General features: G+C 31.7%; 1 long non-coding RNA gene across 1 annotated transcript; it reads left to right on the top strand.

The window, feature by feature from the left end:
• Positions 1 to 2828: 2828 nt before the first annotated feature.
• LOC143051623 (uncharacterized) lies at positions 2829 to 19026 on the top strand. The gene is made up of 3 exons (XR_012970855.1): positions 2829 to 3024; positions 17727 to 17815; positions 18593 to 19026. It is a non-coding gene; the product is annotated as an uncharacterized LOC143051623 (long non-coding RNA).
• Positions 19027 to 22103: the final 3077 nt, after the last annotated feature.

Below are 22103 nucleotides of genomic sequence, written 5' to 3'. Positions count from 1 at the left end.
TCTTGTTTTTGGCAAAGTCTGCAAACACGCCTTCAGAATGTTTTTAATTCGTCAAACATTTAAACTCGTGGTTTCTCGAAAATTGGCATCCAATATATATGATTCCCCAGTACTTGCATATGTAATTAAAACGAAGTCATACCGTTGTAACTTGTCTGTTCTATTTTACAATGAGCCTTCTTATTGGGTTTTTGATTATACGATAACTTGGCCGTTTGTAAAGTGATTATTTAATTACCGGACCAAATAATTTAAAATAAAATTATTTTATAATCTCTTACTAATTTTTTAACATTTTATTATTTTGTTTTAAAAAAAAAATCATTAATTAGTATATAAGTAAACAGATTCAGGACTAAATTTTGTAATTACGCCAGATGCGCGTTTCGTCTACAAACACTACAAACCATTAAAGTCTGAAATGGCCTATATCTGTACTCGACTGTACTGATTTTTACTCGACCAGTCTAAATTGGTCTGACTTTTACTTGACATTACTCGACCCCAGTCTGAACCATACTTGACTGTACTGAATCGTACTTGACCCTTATCTTTGCCGTTGAAAATAGTCTGAACTATTACTCGACCAGTCTGAAACAGTCTTAACCCATTCTCGACATGTACTCGACCTATTTTGCCAGTCTAAATCATACTTAACCAAAGGTCTGAACAATACTCGACCAGTCTGAACCATACTAGACAAAAAAACCTCTACCTTTTTAACTGTTAAAATAAATTTCTTTTTAACTGACATATATAACAACAGCTAAAAAAATTTATGAAAAAAATTGACCTTATAAAAGAAATATATCTCTGATTATATTTAGGATAAAAAAAATAATATTATATATAAATTATATCAAAAAGGGATAAATTTAAATAAATAAATAAAATTGTTTTTCTGATTAGTGGTGAAATATAAAGTATAACCTCTGCATGGGGGCAAACTCATAAATAAGATCACACCTGGTCAGAGGTATTAAATTCTAAATAACATTGATTCAAAATTGCAACATCCTGTTTAAATTAAATAACAAGGCCTTTCGAATATACATGTATGTACTAGATAAGTAATACACGAATTTAAGAAAATAGGGCTTTCTTTTTACCTGTAAAACACACATGTACTGAGGTAATTAGAACATATTAAACTGCTTTATGTATGCCATGTTAATTTGACAAAAACATACTTAAATTAATTGAAAATTTATTTTACTGTTACTTTGGAATACATTTCCATTTTTAAAAAGGTTATCAAGGATTGCTATGGAAATTCTATTATCCTGATTATATTATATTCTTGGTTTAATAAAACGAAACAATTAAGCTCTCATTTTTTTTAAAATTTATTAAGTTGTTTTATATACTATATATCTTAATAAAAAAAACATTCACTGCATTATTACCTGAACTCAACTGACACCATAAATCTATATTAGGCTTTAGTTAATGGTGAAAATAGTCCAGTTACCATAAAATACTTCCGAAATATTCATAAAATTTTGAATAATATTGAAAATATTAGCCACAATTCATTTTTTTAGATTATTTGATCAGCTTGTTTTATTTATATTTTAAAAGTTGATATATATTATTATGTAAGTGTTCATTAATATTGAGTTGAAGTTATATTATGACTGATTGTTGTGAAATTCTAACTTCAATACTGTATTAAATAAATAAAGGCAACAGTAGTATACCGCTGTTCAAACTCATAAATCCATGGACAAAAAACAAAAATACATTTTTAATTTCAAGTTCTTGTTCAAATTTCATTTTTATTTAAAAAATTCCTAAATTGATAAAATTCAGTTGATAGATACAAAGAATAGGTCTAGGTTGGTTAAGACTTGGTCGAGTATGGTTCAGACTAGGTCGAGTATGGTTCAGACTAGGTCGAGTACAGTTCAGACTAGGTCGAGTACGGTTCAGACTAGGTCGAGTACGGTTCCGACTCGTATAAAATGGTTAAGTACTGGTCAAGTACACATTCAGACTGTTAAGTATGGTTCAGACTACAGTCGAGTATTATTAAGTAAATCTCAGACGAATTCAAACTGGTCGAGTAAAAATCAGTACAGTCGAGTACAGATATAGGCCATTTCAGACTTTTAATGGTTTGTAGTGAAAAGACTCATCAGTGACGCTCGAATTCAAAAAAGTTAAAAAAGCCAAAAAAGTACAAAGTTGAAGAGCATTGAGATCCAAAATTCCTGAAAGTGTTGCCAAATACAGCTAAGGTAATCTATGCCTGAGGTAGAAAAGCCTTATTATTTCAAAACATTTCAAAATTTTGTAAACAGCTAATTTATAAATATAACAATATCAATGATAATTCATGTCAGTAATTACTTTGTGGTTATGTGATTACTTTGACACCCCAAAGAAGGGCCTCACTAATAGAAAAATTTGGGTTAGGAGCACTCGCTTTCGTCAAGTACAAATTAAAGAAAGATAATAGCAAAAGTAATTAAACCGTCGTCATCTCGAATAAAAATGTTATAAATACTTATTAACATTGGACAGCTATTGAACAATCTAAATCCCCCACAAAAGTATAAAATCCTAACAACAGTTTGACAGCTAGTAACGTGTCTAAAATCTAATAAATGTATGAACATTTCTATGCATATTTGCTGTCTTCACTTTGATTCTTTATCCTGGGTTTTATAGAAATAATATACTAAATCAGATCGGAGAGGAAACGTTCAATTCCGGAACGTATTACGAATGAAGGGCTAATGACTGCAGTTATATATTGATCTCCAATACACATTTAGCTAAAACGGGACAGGAATTGATTAAAATCGATACGTCATCATTTGTTTGGAAGCCTTCATGCAGAATTTATATCAGAAACTCGCTTTTATAGATAATTATTAGTTTTATTTTTTTTTTCAGAATATCGAACTGTTCGGATCGCTTTAATAAAGGCTTCCGAATAGAAGTTATCCGTGATTATAGTATTCTTATTCATAAAAACTTGGGATTTAAGTCAATATGATTTAAACTTCAGCTTTAAAGGTAAGTTTTTATAATTATACAATTATAAGTTGATACTCTTAAAAGTACAAAGGAACTCAATATTTCGATCATAAAAAATCATAGGAGCTTTAATAGTACTGAAAATCCGAAAACCATTTATTGTTTCTGTGAATTTATTCATTAATTGAATTTATTCTTAAATAATTTGAAACAGGTTCATTGTAAATTTATACGGGCAATAGATTTCAATCGATTCATATAATTGCTTCCTTAGTGGACAGGAAAATTGCTGATTAAAATTACAATAGTATTGTTACTAGAGAATTGAAATCAACTTCAAAGACTGAGTTTGTTTCCATTTTTAAGTTTAAAAACAAGAAGTTTCTTAATCAATTCTTTATAAATCGAGATAAAAAAATCACGGAGGAATCTAAACAATGCAAACTTTGTACTTCGGATAATATAATTTTTCAACAAATTTTGATGCGTACTGCTAAGATAAGGACAAAGATAATTAAACTTGGTAACTTAGAGTCCCCTCTTGGTACATAGCTCATAATGTTTATCGCTTTGCAGATTATTGTTGTGGAAGTAGTTTTAGTAATTGCTAAACAAAAGCACCTAAAATAAATGAAATTGAGATTATAATCGGATCTGTGATATTACGGGAACAAATAAACTGTTTTATGTTTTCTATGCACGATTGATTGATTGTTGGTTGTTTAACGTCCAGTGGCAAATATTTCATGCATATTCAGGACGATTTCTATACACGATATAATCATTGTAAATCTTCAGATTGTTTTTCAACTTTGCACCGATTTTGCTTCTCTTTACTTCCTTTAGTGGTTTTTACTTGACATTGTACCAGAATATTCTACCACAGAATAGGTTACCTGTAAAAAAAATATACTCCGGAGTCAAACGTCGGTATGTTAAAAACTTGTATTCGGAACAAGAAATGCGTTCAATCTCACAGAACAATTAGTTGTGTTCGGGGCATCCGTGTACTGTAAACACATTCTAGTTTGTTTCGGTAATGTGCTTTGTTCACATGTTTTTATTGTGTTTCTTTGTTACATATTTGTTTGATGTTTTTAGTGATTAAGATTATAACACAATGTTGACCTCTGTACCCTTATTTTTGAAATGTTTACTAATCATGTCTGCTTGTTTTGTTCATGCATCGCATTTCATACAAATAAGAGGTTAAGCTAGCTAAAAGACCAGGTTTAATCTACCATTTTCTTTATAATATAATGTCTGATCGTAGTCGGAAGTATGAGAGTTGTTGTTCATTCCTTTGACGTGTTTGAGCTTTTGATTTTTACACTTGATTTCGGACTTTCCGTTGTGAATTTTTCTTGAAATTTCGTAGTTTTGTTTTTTTACTTCGTGGTATGAATGACTTGCATATGTATCATACTCAATACTGTATAATCATGTTGATCTATCGAAGGATTTTTTTCCAATTATTTTTCTACATTTAGTTTCATATTCTCACAAATATTTTACAATATTCTTTTTATTTGAATCTTCAAGAAAATATAGGCTCACAGCCAGTGTTCTTCTATTCTCTGATTATCCAATTTGAATTTAAATAAACTCATAGATACCAGGACTAAATTTAGTATATACGCAAGACGCACGTTTCGTCTACAAAAGGCTCATCAGTGACGCTCGAATCCAAAAAAGTTAAAGGGCCAAATTAAATATTTTACAATATCTTATAGCTACAATTCGGTATAAATATTAGCTCACAGTCAATTGTTTTGCTTGGTTTGTGTCTGTCAATCCTAGGCTGCTTTGTGGTGTGAGTAGTTTATTTTCTCTATCTGCTACCATGTTGATTTATTTTACAACTTTTTGACGTTGTCTCCTTATCCCCTCCCCTGGTAAACTTGTTGTTTTTCAAATGGTCTGGTTTTTTTTTAAAGAAAATATATATTAGCTTTACCAAAAATGATGATTACCACCTATTTGCATCTTTGTTAATTACATTTTGAACAGTGGCTGTTTTCAACTGAGTACAAGATAACGTTGAAGTCATTTTACCAATGTACAAGAAAAACGATAAAATTGATGAACTAATGTTTTATGAACATCTGTGGTAGTTTTGATAACAAAAACATTTTTTTTTTTAGATTTGGAGTGCTTAAGTAGTAGCTTTTTAATAATTAAGAACTTGCAAACCAAATAAAGTCCAATAAAAAAAGACATAATTGCCAATGAAACAACACTTGAAAAGAAACTAAATGACACAAAAATCAACAGCTATAGATCACCGTACAACATTCTAAAATGAGCAAAGCCCTGACTGCATAGACAAATATAAAATAATTCAAACGAGAATTTTTTTTAATTTATGTAGGAAAATATAACGAAAAAAGATGTACTACAGCAATAAACGGCAACTTATGAATTGCAGGCTCCTAACTTGGGACAAGCACATACATACAGAATGTTGTAGGACCCTCCCCTCTTAACCTGGGAATGTGGTTTAAAAGTACAACATAAAGAACGAACTATAAAATAATCAGTTGAAAAAGGCTTAATTTATCAAATTTCTGCATCGCCGATTACGTAATGAGCTATGTAAGCAAGAGAGGACTTACTTAAATTACCAAGTTTATGTATCTGTGTTTTTATCTGAGCAGTTAGCATAAAGAGAAAAATCCAGCTAATATATCCACCTACCCTGCACCTGTTGTTAACAGCTCTACCTCAATTACTCAATATTGTATTTGTGTCTTTTTTTACTCTAATGTCCTGCTTCTGTGAGCTCGCATTAACTCATCTAGCGTGATTCACACGTGTGTGTGTGTGCTATTGCAATTAACTTATTGTAGCGTGATTCCTGCTTCAATGTGTACTATTTATATTAAAATATTGTATTATAAAGCGTTATTCACTGCTTCTTTCGTTTGTAACATTTTATTGTAATATACTTTATAAAGTGTAACTCACGCCTTCCTTCGTATGTAACATTTATTGCAACATGTTTTATGAGGCGGAACTCATGCTTTTGCTGTATTTGACATTTTATTCTAAAATACTTCATAAAGCGTAACTCACACCTTCCGTTCATATGTAACATTTTTTTGCAACATGTTTTATGAGCCGGATCTCATGCTTTCCTGTATGTGACATGAATGATTGATATATACTGCATATAGCGTGACTCGAAGGATTGTGCTTTTATGTATTTATTTGGTGTTTGTATTGGAAAAATCGCTGCTAATAAAATAAACAAAAATTACGACGAAAGCGGCAGTGAATCACACCAATCAATATTGTCAATAAAACTGTCAGGGAATCCAGTGTAAACAACTGATAGAATTGTGAAAGAGAGGGCAATGATAAAACATTTGAGGACCTGAATGGGGTTCCGTGTGAACAACTGATAGAATTGTGAAAGAGAGGGCGACGATAAAACAGTTTAGGACCTGAATGGGGTTCAGTGTGAACAACTGATAGAATTGTGAAAGAGAGGGCGATGATAAAACATTTGAGGACCTGAATGGGGTTCAGTGTGAACAACTGATAGAATTGTGAAAAGGAGGGCGATGATAAAACATTTTAGGACCTGAATGGGGTTTAGTGTGAACAACTGATAGAATTGTGAAAAGGAGGGCGATGATAAAACATTTAAGCACCTGAATGGGGTTCAGTGTGAACAACTGAAAGAATTGTGAAAAAGAGGCCGCAGACAGAACGTAAGAGGACCTGCATGTGGTTTACAGAATCGAAAAAATGTCAGTTAAATAAAAATATAGGATAGTGAAAATTTAGTCAACAATAAAGAACATAAGATAATGGGGTTCAAACGAATAAAATTAAATGTCAAACATTTAAGAACTAGGAAATTAAATATTGATCAAAGATATAATTATGAAAGATATAATTGTAAAAACTTATTGATTAAAAAAAAATTAAAATTCATAAGTGGTCGATGCAAATTCGCCATTTCAGAATCTAATGCATCCTGGGTAATATTTTTAAAAGTGTACACCATAACGTCGTGATTGGTTAAAAATGTAATTAACAATGGAAATTCAACCAATGACGTGACGTTATTTTCATTTATGGGTACAAACATTTATCAAAATCCGGTTCTTTAGACTTATTAGTCGCTCTAAACATTTATACATATTAAAAGAATAATCATAAAACAGCGGACACAAGTACGATTGTTCATATAGAAATCTTATAAATGCCTTGTTTAAACTTTTGCGATTTTTCTAGGATTTTTGCAGATAAGCACTTGCAATTGTTCATCTTTAGAGATATATTCAAAGCAGTATTCTATATTCAGTTAAAATTGAATTCTTATAATAAAGAATAGCCAAACTTTCATCTATAATGTAACTCATTTGTAACATGGTCTAGTTGTATATGTTATGGTAAAATATTCAGTCTTTACAAAACATCGATCCATACATCTTCATTAAATAAATCCGACACCAAATTGAAAACAACAAAGTAATAAATAATTTAGACTTGTCAGTCAATCCAGACATTTAATTCCTTTCTATAAATTATTTAAAAAACTGTACTGAAACTAGGACTAAATTAAACAGTGACAATGGCGCGGCTGGAATAATGCAGAGACAACGAAAAAAAGAGGGGGGGGGTAATATAACAGTGACAACGTTGTTGAGGTTTAAATACAGTGGTGGGTAATGATACAGTGACAGCCATTTTTGTGTTATAATACATTGATAACGGTGTAAGGGTAATAATACATGATATAGCAAAAATATATTTATAATATCTTTACTATCTTGGTAATTTATTTGTCGCGTAATCACACTATTGATTTGGACATAATTACGGCATGAATTTGGTCTGGACGGTTTTAAAGATCAGAGAATAAGGAACAAAAGATTCAGAATAAATGGACAACCATATATAGAAAGGGGAGAATAGGCAAAAAAGGGGAGACAATAAATGGATAATATTATATGAAAAAGAAAAGAATAGGCGAAAAGAGGAGATAATAAATGGATAACCATATATAGGAAAGAGAAGAATAGGCAAAAAAGGAAAGATAATTGGAGTGATGAAATTAAAAGAATCAGGGTCAACCTAAGTAAAGAATAGAGAAATATGACTACAATTTTAGAAAGAAAAAAAACCCATCTTGACCCCCGTTAAATTTCAAAAAAACATACCTGTTATACTGATAATAATGATGTTGAAGCATATCTAGCTATAATCATGTGATAATAGGATCCAAGGTGTAAAGAAAGGCAACAGTAGTATACACAAAAGTAATATATAATTCAGACGTGTCAGTGATTCTAGAATCTAGAACTAAATGATACAGTGACAACGGCGCGGCTGGAATAAAACAGTGACAGCGTTTTACTGGTAATGTAACAGTAATAACGTTGTGGAGGTTTGAATACAGTGACATTGGAGCGGGGGTAATAAAACAGTGACAACCATTTTGGGGTAATAATACATTGACAATGGCGTTAGGGTAATAATACAGTAACAGCAGAGCCTATGTAATAAAACAAGAAAAAAGTATAAAGTTTAAGAATAAAAAAAACCCTCTAGACCCTCATTAAAACTTCGTAAAACATTGCTGTTATACTGATAATAACAATTACAGAATTATCCTCCAACATATTATTATTAATTTCCTTTCGGAAGGTATATATCACCATTATTGAATTTTCCTGTAATAACTGCATGACTTTTACTATTCTCTTAATGGCTGCTTTTTCATAGTGATACTACCGACTGAGTATTACATTTTAATCATTATAACATTATCTGAAGATATCTTGAAAAATGATGATTTAACTCCGGAAAGTTTAATTTACAAGGCATTATGGTAAAGAATATCTAGTAATAATAGGATCACTCAATGTAGTAATAAAGACAAAAGAACTATACCGCTGTTTAATAGTTATAAATCGATTGAAAAAAAACATATGCGGGTTACAAACGTAATCCGAGGGAGACATATCTATTACAAGAGAAAAACGCTGAAGTACATAAAAAAAAAAAAAAAAAAAAAAAAAAAAAAAAAAAAAAAAACTGACACTTTAGTCATTATAACATTATCTGGAGATATCTTTTGAAAAAAGATGATAAAACTCCGGTCAAGTCTCATTTACAAGGCATTATATCTATTACAAGAGAAAAACAACGGAAACGCTTAAGTACATAAAAAAACAAACGCCAATGCAACATACAGAGAAACAAACTTTTTGACAACTGACATATTCCTGACATGGTACAGACACTATGGAGGGGCGAACCCAGTTTTATGGCTTGCCAAACCGGAACCTGGTGTAATTGCTAGCTAAATTTGCCGCTCATATGACAATGTTAAAAATAATAACATACATGCAATTATCATTGTTTATCAAGCGATCGGTTTGTAAAATCTCTTTCTGTTAAACCCTAATACATTACTCCAAAGACATTCAGAATAGAGGAAGGTCCATACACCTGAATAAAATTCAAATTTCGTAGACCCAATTTGAATTGATGAAACATATTTATGGGTAAACCAATATTCGTAGATGGCTTAACCTGTCACATGACAGTTGTTTATAGTGCAACGTCCATTATATTGCTGCAATGACTACAAAACACCTTAATCATGTTAATGGTGACTAGATAGAAAAATAATTTGATTGGTAATACAAACCCGTCCGTTTGGCTATTCGGAATATAAATATGGGTAGTCTCACCCCAACAAATAAACAGCTGCGCCATGAGCGCATGATACGCCCGACGTCTTGTGTGGAAGTTTTATGCAATAATCATAAATAGTTTCTGAGAAAGTTTTAAGCAATAACCATATTTTGTTTTTGAGACACGGCGGGACATGTAAAACCCCCAACCCAGTTTTTTTTATGCAATAATCATAAATAGTTTCTGAGAAAGTTTTAAGCAATAACCATATATTGTTTTTGAGACACAGCGGGACATGTGAAACCCCCAACCCTGTTTTTTTTTTTTTTTTTTACAAAAAACTAGATATCACTAAAAGGAAGTTTTGAATCAAAACCAAAAAGTATACAGATCTTTAGATTAATATAACAAAGAAGTGTGTAAAGTTTGAAGCAATAATCATAAATTATTTTTGAGATACGGCGCGACATGTAAAAAAACCTCCCCTGTTTAACAAAATACTCAATAACTCCAAAATAAAGTTTTGAATCATCACCAAAAAGTATACAGATCTTTAAATTAATATAACAAAGAAGTGTGTAAAGTTTTAAGCAATAATCATAAATTGTTTTTGAGATACGGCACAACATGTAAAAAAAACCTCCCCCTTTTTTACAAAATACTCAATAACTCAAAAATGAAATTTTGAATCATCACCAAAAAGTATACAGATCTTTAGATTAATATAACAAAGACATGTGTAAAGTTTTAAGCAATAATCATAAATCGTTTTTGAGATATGGTGCGACATGTAAAAAAACCCTCCCCCTTTTTTACAAAATACTCAATAACTCAAAAATGAAATTTTGAATCATCACCAAAAAGTATACAGATATTAAGATTAATATAACTAAGAAGTGTTTAAAGTTTTAAGCCATAATCAAGAATCGTTTTTGAGATACGGTGCGACATGTGAAAAAAAACACCCCTGTTTTAGTTACAAAGTGCCGTAACTCAAAAAAGTTTTAATCTTATTTTCACCAAAAAGTATACAGATCATTTGACCATCATAAGAAACAACTATGTTAAGTTTCATGAAATTTGGATAAGTCGTTCTCAAGTTACGGGGCGACATGTTTACGCCGGACAGACGGACGGACAGACGGACGGACCGACACCGGACATTTGTATACCATAATACGTCCCGTCAAAATTTTGACGGGCGTATAAAAATGGGGATGTTAAATATATGCCAACTAAGTGCCAAACTGCATGGTTTATAACAATTGCTAAAACTTAATAACGATGTGCGCTACTCTGTTTCAAAATAACAAGCTTTGTATAATCATGATAATAGTATAAGATAAGTAGATTTTTTTTAAAGAATTGACATTCATATCTTTTTTTTTAAGAAAAAAAAAAACGATGAAATAATAAAAGGATTTTGCAAGAATTTCAAAGATGACATTTTAAAGTATATGTTATCAAGTTATGTAACTACTAATATTCAGTAGTTAAACTTAATGCAATGCTTTGAATTATGATACATTGATGTTTTTATACGCTGTCTTATTATTTGTTATTGATTGCATCTTAAGATCATCCATTATAACTCGATGTCTAATCATTTGTAATTAATTGTATCCTAAGATCGTCAATTTTAATTAAGTTCTTTTATTAGAAACTCTTGATTGTCTTCAATTATTTCAAAAATATTTGCTTCCACTTATCCATTTCTTCCGGCAATATAGAACTATCAGGACGTGTTAAGTTAACTTGAATTACTGAGTACAGAGGAATTGGATTTCTTTGAATTATTTGGAGTTAACGGTTTTGAAACATCTCTGGTTGTCAATCAAATGAGAAGAAACATTTGGAAATTACGAATTCTATTTTAAAGGTGTCGAGAGCAAAAATGTAGACACGGTAAAAGTATGGTAAAAAAAAACCAGAATGCATGGTATAGACGCGACTGTTTCATAGAGTAAATCGATGAAAACTATGAAATTGTCAAATGATAAAATAGAGGCAAAAAATACCAGAGAGAAATTGAAACGCATAAGTCGAAAATAAAATTACAACGCCACCATTTGGAAATCATGGAATAATATTTTTTTGTGAACAGCAATCTTCTATTAAGGTAATCGTAATAGATAATGTAAGCCCGTGAATGTCGTATTAGTTTCGGGATATATATCCCGTATACTCACTATGCAGACACTACGTGAATGTTTCTACATAGAAATGGAAAGTTTACGATAAGGAAGATGAAATCATCTCTTTTAATTCTAAGCGACTGAATATGACTCAGAAAATGTGATATTGAACAGAATTGTTTAAATTCTGTTGGAATCTCTACATAAAAATCGTTGATATATATTAAATGTTATCTCTCTAACATTCATAACGCTTTTTGCAGTAAGAACCCTTGCAGCAACTCTTTGAGGGGTTCGTAGGTGGCCAATATACCCTCATTTTCCCGACCATCATCCCGAATGGCCTCTATTATGACAATACTTACCTATTGTATTTATTGTTAACTTGTTCTCGTCCTGAACTTGAAAAAAAATGTAGTCCGCTGATAGATGATTATTGTGTTATATGTTGGTTGTCTCTTATCAAATGCATTGTTCAAATATTTTGTTCATCTTTAGAGATGTCTTCTAAGCAGTATTCTATATTCAGTTTAAGGTGAATTTTTATAATGAAGAATATCAAGCTATCATCTACAATGTCAGTCATTTGTAATATGGTATAGTTGTATATGTTATGGTTAAATATTCAGTCTTTACAAAACATCCATACATTTTCATTAGATTAATCCGGCACCAAATTGACAACACCATAGTTATAAATAATTTACACTTGTCAGTTAATCCAGACATTTAATTCCTTCCTTAAATTATTAAAAAACAAACCTGAAACTAGGACTTAACAATGCAGTGACAACGAAAAGGGGGGTATTATTTAACAGTAATAACGTTGTGGATGTTTGAAACAGTGTATGTGGGTGTGGTGTGGTGGGGTGAGGTGATAATTATGCAGTGACAACCATTTTTGGGTAATAATACATTGACAACGTCGTTATGGTAATTATACAGTGACAATGACAAGTGTAACTAAGATACAAAGAAAAAAGAAAATTGGACTAAACTTCGTACGAATAGAGAAAAAACTCATTGAACTAAAACATACATAATTGTAGGATATGATATACCAAACAAACATTGATATATTTTCTATATTGGTAATAGGTTTCTCGCGCAATCACAATATTGTAATAGACTTAATCATGCCATAAAAATGGTCTGGACGCGTTTTAAATAGCAGAGAATAATGAACAAAAGGTTCAGAATAAAAGGACAACCTGTATAGAAAAGAGAAGAAGAGGCAAAAAAGGGGAGATAATTAGAGTGATGTAATAATAAATGAATCAGGGTCAAAGTGAGTAAAGAAACTTATTTTCGCGGATACTTTATTTCGCATTGGTCCTTTCTAGTCCACTTAGCGCCGATTTAAATTCGTGGTTATCTTATTAATTTGATGTAGTAAAATACAAAAAGATCCAAGTTATATATATTCGCTTCTATTTAAATTCGCGTGATTTTTTTACTCGCGAAAATAAATCGCTCGCGAATATTAGTTGGTTTATAGTAAGTTAAGAATAGAAAAAATAGTATACAGATGCCAATATAAAACCCCATCTTGACCCTCACTGAAAAAAAACCCTCTAGACCCTCATTAAAACTTCATAAAACATTGCTGTTTTACTGATAATAACAATTACAGAATTATCCTCCAATATATTATTATTAATTTCCTTTCGAAAAGTATATATCACTATTATTGAATTTTCCTGTAATAACTGCATTCTCTTTATTGCTGCTTTTATCATAGTGATACAAGCGACTGATGATTACATTTTAATCATTATAACATTATCTGGAGAACTTTTGAAAAATGATGATTAAACTCCGGAAAAGTTTAATTTACAAGGCATTTTGATGAAGTGTATCTAGTTATAATCATGTGATAATAGGATCATACAAGGTGTAAATGAAGGCAACAGTAGTATACCGCTGTTCTAAAGTCATAAATCAAACAGATTCGGGTTACACACTAAATAAGATGGATACACAACAACTGTAAGAGGAAAACAACCGAAGTACAGAAACAAATGGCAATGTAACATACATATACACGATATATTAGATAACAACTGCCATATTCCTGATTTGATATAGGTAATTTTAAAGAAAACATGATTGGTTGAACCCGTTAAAATGGCTAACAAAATCTCCAACTTATAGGGCAATCTTTAAAATACCGTTAAAGTGAGGATTAAAGATGTAATGCGACGTTATTACAGTTGCTTATTAAGCGATAAATTTGAGAAAAAATCGTCATCTTTTTAACTAAAACACACAACTCCAATGAAATTAAAAACAGGGGAGGGTCAATAAACCTGGAAAAATTAAAAATCTCAACAAACGGAATGGCTAGAATATAAATTTCTTATACCTTTCAGGAAACATAAATTTTCCTGAGAAACAAATATGGGATAAGATGACATGATGGTTGTTTATAGGTTTTTGAATTGACAACATTTATTGGAGCAACATACTTTCTGTTCGACATCCATTATATTGCTGCATTAATTCTAAAACACCTGATCACGTAGGACATTTGTTGATAGGTAATAAACACCTGTTCGTTGGCTGTTCGGAATGTATATATTGGTAATCACAACAATTTATGTCCCGATTCAAAATATGATTGTTCGAAAGCGGAAGTCTAAATTTCCCTCCTTTCAAACCATATTGCAGTGTGCACCTCTACCTATACCTATATTCAAAATTGTAAACGAGTCGAAATCTCAAATATATACGAAATGATGTCCACTGGACGGTTCGCAAGCAACAATCAATTGGGCACATATTGCACATGTGCTAATCATGTCGGGTAGGTAGACGCCTTTAAATCAATTTTCATGCTGATATATAAAACAAAGTGCATTTGTATGATAGCTCGTTTACTAGCTAATTCGTGGTTAAAGTTTCGGGGTTTTAAGTGAGGTCCGTTCATCTTAATTTACCACACACCAGAAAGTCTGATGTCGTGAGTCTTTCCGAGGTAAAAATCCTCTTTTTTCACACAATAAGTTCTTTGATAAATTAAGATCTTTGCAAAGATCTACGGCAGTATTTTTATTTTTTCAATCCTTTATGGGTTGCTTTTTACATAGATAAATAAATTCGCAGCAAAGAAACTCAAAAAAGGCATACATCATTTAGCATCCTCGTTTTGAAATTTTATAAATCCTATTTTTGACATGTTTACGCATCCTTGTCAATATAATGCGATGCATGACAGTTGTTGTCCACTCGTTTGAGATTTTTGATTTTGTCATTTAATTAGGGACTTTCCTTTTGAAAATTCCATTGGAGTTCTGTATTTTTGTGATTTTACTTTTTTTCTAATAACTCTATACCTTTTAAATCTTTGTTGTGTGGTCATCTGCGCTCTAAATAAGAACAAATGGTTTAGCTCGGTATTTTTTTGAAATTTAAACATATCAAATATCACTACACAGAAGTTTTTTTGTGTTCCTCCCATTTAGACAAATATAGGATATTGACCCAAAAACTAATATTAAATAGTTTAACTTAAAGCAACGCTATTAATTATGATTAATTGATGCTTTTATACGCTGTCTTATTATTTGTTAATAATTATATCCTAAGACCATCCATTCTAATTTGATGTCTAATTATTTGTAATTGATTGTATCCTTAGATCGTCGATTTTAATTAAGTTCTATTATTAGAAATTTCCCTTGATTATTTTTAAATTTAAGTCTTCGTTAGCCTTAAACAATATTTGCTTCCGCTAATCAATTTCTTCCGGCAATATAGGACTTTGTAAGTTAACTCGAATTACTGAGTACAGAGGAATTGCTTCTCTTTAATTTAATTGGAGTAAACCGTTTTAAAACATCTCTGGTTGTCTATCAAATAAGAAGACTCATTTGGAAACGTAGAATTCTATTTTAATGTTAGCGAAAAAATAAAATGCAGATACGTTAATAGTACTGGTCTACAAAGTACAAAATGAGTAAATCGATGAAAACCATAAAATTGTCAAATGATAAAAAAGATAAAAATACCAGAGAGAAATTAAAACGCATTAGTCATAAATAAACTGACAACTCGACCATTTGGAAGTCTTGGTTTAATAGCTTTTTAGTGAACGGCAATCCTCTAGGAAGGTTATTATCATAGGCAATACAAGCCCGTGAATGCCAGAATGTCGTATTAGTTTCTAGATATGTATTTCGTATGGAGGCACTACGTGAATGATTCTAAATAAAAATGGAAAGTTCACAATTAGGAAGCTGGATATGATTCAGAAAATGAGTACTACAAGGCAAAAAAACTAGCAATTATTGTGTTGTTAATCAGTAGGGTTAAAGCAATGTTTTTTTCTCTATATAAAACTGTGTTTATATATATATGATGTTATTGCTATAACATTCATGTCATAATTGTGTTTCATTGTCGTGATTCAGAGGTATACATAATTATGTATGGTTATAGTCATATAATCGCGTGAAATTATAACTTGGCAAGTATCGATTCTGATTCGTTGTACAATTATAGGATTGAGGGATGAGATTGGTCATAATCAGATATGTAACGGACAGGAGAAGTTATAAAATACAAAAAGATAAGGAATACAATAACAGTATTGGTATTTAAGGCCTGATCAACATTTCTTGCGTCATGTCGACGTAATTATATCGGATACCGAATGTACCTTTGATAACTATTTACAACACTGGGTCAATACCACTGCTGGTGGAGGTTTCGTCCCCGATGGTAACACCAGTCCAGTAGTCAGCACTTCGGTGTTGACATGAATATCAATTATATGGTCATTGTTATTAATTTTCTGAAATAGATAACCTTAGCCGTATTTCGCACAAGTTTATGGAATTTAGGGTTCTCAATGCTCTTTAACTTTGTACTTGTTTGGCTTTATAACTATTTTGATCTGAGCGTCACTGATTAGTCTTATGAAGACGAAACGCGCGTCTGACGTATTAAATTATAATCCTGGTACCTTTGATAACTAATTAAAACGGTTACGGCTTGTTGTGTTTCTTTTCGGAAATTAAATCGTAACGTTGTTATTATGTTCGACTATTGTAACAGAACAGGATAACGCGGTCAATATGTTCGACTACTATGTTTGAGATTTTAACACGGTGGTTAACTTTATATAAGTTTTGTTTTATTTTTAGAGTAAGGTGTCGTTCTTCTTTCTTATAGAAGGTTTAATTGTTCTAAATTAATGTTTCTTACAAAGTCGCATGTTCATTATATCTGATTTTGGTAAAAGAGGGACGAAAGATACCAGAGGGACAGTTAACCTCATAAATTGAAAATTAACTGACAACGCCATGGCTAAAAAATAAAAAAGACAAACAAACAATAGTACACATGGCACAACATAGAACACTAAAGAATAAGCAACACGAACCCCACCAAATACTAGGGGTGATCTCAGGTGCTCCGGAAGGGAAGGGTAAACAGATCCTGCTCCACATATGACACCCGTCGTGTTGCCCATGTTATAACAAATCCGGTAAATAGTCTAATTCGATAGGTAACATTCATGAAATGGAAGGGGATTGTAGTTACGACGCAAGGAACATATACGATATCATTTGTGAAACGGTTATTCCATAACAGTCAACCAACTCGTGATGGCTTCCGTAAAATGTACTAAGGAATGATTTCGATTTCACCATTTGGAACTCTTGGTTTAATAGCTTCCTTGTAAGCAGCAACTTTTTATCAAGAAAATCATGATAGGAAATGAAAGCACGGGAATATCGTATTAATTGGGAGATATATGCCCCGTATGTATAATATAAATAACAAAAATATGATAACCGACCAATATGCATGCATTTAATGTATAGTCATCTACGTTATCTAAGCTATAGAGCCATACTGGCATTTGTTTGACTAGGTTACCTGAGTAATATAAATTTATAATTATACGCATACTTATCTAATTTTATGTTACTTTTCCTTCAGAGTTACGTGATCATTATGTTTGACTATGGTGACTGAGGATTATATTTGGATGGTGCTAGGCATATTATGTTTTGTCGATGTTTTATCAGGTATGATATATTGATCTATATTCAGAGTATGTATGGTTTTTTGTCAGTTTTTGCTTTTAAGTAAGCAAATACAAAAAATGTTAACTTTAAGAAATATTTACTCCTTGCGTTTATGTTTTAAGGTAAAATAACGAGAAAAAAAAACAACAGGGGTTTCGTAGAACACAAACAGAAAAAATACTAAAACAAAAAAGGGAAAGACAAACGACTGATAAGAAATACAGCTACACAGAACACTAAAATTTAAAAAAAGCAAACTCCGTTGATAGCCGAATGTGAACCCCAGTTTCTCTGAATGGGCAAGATTAGTTTTTGCTACTACTTTCGTTTGTTTTCTTCACACTTTTTTGTCAATTTAGTGCAATTTCGTGCGACTGTCATAAGTGAGAGGTTTAGCTTGCTATAAAACCAGGTTTATTCCATCATTTCTACATCAAAAAATGCATTCCAAAAATAGGAATACGCGTCGTTATCAAATTATTTCACCATTAGATTTTACCATTTGATTAGGAACTTAATTGACCTTTCCTCAGAATTGGTATTTTTGTTATTTATCTTTTTACTCTGCTAAGTAAAGGTAGTTCATATTGCTATTCATATGTTTGGTGACTGAATTTTAACCTGACATAACTAGTTATCAAATGTAACAGGCGTATGACTTTAAAAGCCAGATGTGCGTTTCGTCTACACAAGACTCGTCAGTGAAGTTCAGATCTATATAATTCTTTTCAATTGTCGTGTTTAGTTAATTAATGATTGTTGTGGATTTAATTTCAGCAACTGGATGTAAGTGGAGTAATGAAGGTTGCTTTTCAAATCAAGAATGTTGCAGTAACGGTTGTTCATTGAGACATCCTGGAACCGAGCCTCGTTGTGAGAAAAGTTCAATCCTTGGTCCATGTTTATACAATTACCACTGTGAACGCAATTTTATTTGTGGACCTAAAAATAAATGCTGTTCAGATTACTGGAATGACTGTCGCGACGAAACAGAATGTTGTGACCCAGCACACGTCTGTCTATATGCACGTGGATTTGTGTACAAAAAATGTCTATTTGGTCCTGTCCAACTTAAAAGTATGGCACCTGTAACAAACAAACTGTCTGTCATATGTCTATTAAGTATTTTATTTTTATACATTCATCATTTCTAAACGATTTACAAATCAAATATGTAATTTTGAATATTTAAGATAAAAATGTAAGGAGCATACCTTGACTCTAATCTTATTCAGGCATATTAACAAATCAAAGGAATTATAAAAGAACCATTCACATCACAATGCTAGCAAGGCTCAAACTACAAACCAAATATTGCCCTGATTAATTAGTGTACTAATCAAAAGTTATCATAACATCTCGTAAACAGCCTGAACAGTTGACTAGAATTGCTAACATTATAAGCCTTCCCTTTCACAAAAATGACCTACCGAATTAGGCTATTTACCGGCTTTGTATCACGACAGGTGCCACATGCATAAGGGGATTTGCATATCCTTCAAGAGCATATGTAATCACCGCCAGTTTTTGGTTGGGGTTTGTGTTGTTGTTCCGCTATTGGTGACATTTTGTTCAACCATCGTTGTCAATATACTGGAATTTGATGAGACTGTCATACAAGTTAGAGGTTTAGCGCTATAAAACAAGATTCAATCAATCATTTTCTACAGTTGAAAAAGCCTATACCAAGTCAGGATTAAAACAGTTGTTGTTTATTCGAGTGATGTGTTTTATTGTTTGATTTTGCAATTTAATTAGTGACTTTCCGTTTTAAATATTCCTCGGAGTTGAGTATTTTTGTGATTATACTTTTAAACCCACTAGTGGTGTTTTCGACACTTATTGACTGAGATTGCATACATTATGAGTCTTAAACCCATTAGTTGTTTTCAACACTTATTGACTAGAATTACAAACATTATGAGTCTAAAACCCTAAAGTTGCGAGTTGTTTTCGACGCTTAGATTGACAAAAATGGCAGGTAGCTTCCACCCACAACTTCTGAATTATCAGCTACTTACATGGTTCGTGCACATACACCATGTGACGGGATTACATATGTATAAAAGCGCTCAAACCTTTCATAACAACGGACAGTTGAGTTTATCTTGTTTAATAAATCTACTGTCATGGCAGATAACACTTGCATTTTTTTTAACATCGTATTGATTAGAAATTAATAATGAAATGATTCACAAAGGAACACATCAAAAGCAATATATTAACAGAAGTAAATTAAAAATGTATTTATCCAGCTTTCATATTATATTGCATATTCTGTCGATACACATTTTATATGCCGACGTAATAAAATAGCAAATTAATCAGTTTCAACCGAATACTTCTGTGATAAAATAACAGTTATATCCTTCGAGGAATAGATATAATATTTGATGTCAATTGTGGGACAAGGACGCTCAATTTGTAATTAGTGCAGCTCGGTTATCAATGGTTTGTTGTTTATGTAGCTGATATCTTCACAAAAATTTGAGCTTAGTACAGCTCGGTTATTGATAAGTTTGTTTTTGTAGAGATGCTATCCTGAAAAAAATGTGCACTTAGAGCAGCTCGGTTAATAAAGGCTTGTTTTTTTGTAGATGTTATCCTGAGAAGAAATTTGTACTTAGTGTTTCCCAATTATAATGTTTTGTTATTTGTAAATGTTGTATAGATAGTATCCTGGCAATGAAATGTTTCGAGTAACATAGGTCTTCCGTGTTGACGAGGCAGATTACAATCAATTATTCAACCATGTTTTTAAAACGTTAAGGAAGGAATTGTTTTGATAATCAAGAAAAAGTATATCCAAAATTCAAATAAATATAGTTTAGACCGTACAGTATCTTGCATCATCATAATGAAATTGAGAATGGAAATGGGGAATGTGTCAAAGAGACAACAACCCGACCATGCATGCAATAGAACAGACAACAGCTGAAGGTCACCAACAGGTCTTCCATGCAGCGAGAAATTCCCACACCCGGAGGCGTCCTTCAGCTGGCACCTAAACACATGTAAATGCATTTACTAGTTCAGTGATAATGAACGCCATACTAAACTCCAAATTGTACACAAGAAACTATAAGTAAAAATAATACAAGACTAACAAAGGCCAGAGGCTCCTGACTTTGGACAGGCTCAAAAAATGCGGCGGGGTTAAACATGTTTATGAGATCTCAACCTTTCCTCTATACCTCTAGCCAATGTGGAAAAGTAAATGCAAAGCAACACACACATTAAAAATCAGTACAAGAGAAGTCTACGTCTGCTGTCAGAAGATGTAACCAAAGAAAATAAACAAAATGACAATAATACATAAATAACAACAGACTACTAGCAGTTAACTGACATGCCGTAACTACATTTACAGGCATAAACCTTCTTCTGGTTTATATGCAAATGCATGTTAGTGCACGTATAAAAACTAAATGTCCCCTTTAATAAAACGGAATTATTTGGCGCCAAGAATTACAATCACAACATATCAAACATACCTACATTAATGAGCAATTTATTTTGATTATCTATGTATCTACAATTACAGGCGCAACAAATATTCATAATAGGAACCTAGAGACACAGGTGTTCAATTTTTTATTACGGTTGTCAAGTCTTCACAGTTCGATTTCCCAGATCAGTCTGTATTCCGTGTTATCAATTCAGATTGTCAATAGCTTAAGTCAAACTTATTTTCGATACATTTCCAATTTAACCAGGGTCGTCTCTCTTTACACTGACATGATTTAATGAATTATTTAAACTGCCAAGAAATTTCATAAATGCTAATAATGATTTGACAAAAAATATTTCTACAACCAAAGTCTTTCAAATAACAACATGCCTAATATAGTTATGGTATTTTTACAGAGTTGAATTGCTTCACTTATTTTTTAAAGAAAGATAACTCTGAACTTTGATTAGTTTGTTTGTTTGATAAAAAGATTTGTTTGTTTGTGTTTGCGTTTTCTGTTAGACTGTATGTTTTTCTGATGATGAATTTTGATTGTTTCAATCTTAACATATTTTCATAATATAACGTGGCTTTCATTGTTTTTGTAGTTAAACTCATCATAGATACCAGGACTAAATTAAGTATATACGCCAGACGCGCGTTTTGTCTACAACAGACTCATCAGTGACGCTCGAATCCAAGAAAGTTAAAAAGGCCAAATAAAGTACGAAGTTGAAGAGCATTGAGAACCAAAATTCCTAAAAGTTTTGCCAAATACAGCTAAAGTAACCTATGCCTGAGGTAGAAAAGCCTTAGTATTTTAAAAAATTCAAAAAT

The sequence above is a fragment of the Mytilus galloprovincialis genome, chromosome 11, assembly GCF_965363235.1.
Source record: "Mytilus galloprovincialis chromosome 11, xbMytGall1.hap1.1, whole genome shotgun sequence".
Taxonomy (NCBI): domain Eukaryota; kingdom Metazoa; phylum Mollusca; class Bivalvia; order Mytilida; family Mytilidae; genus Mytilus; species Mytilus galloprovincialis.
The sequence above is the reverse complement of the archived record's forward strand: the minus strand, read 5'-3'. Positions and strand labels throughout refer to the sequence as shown.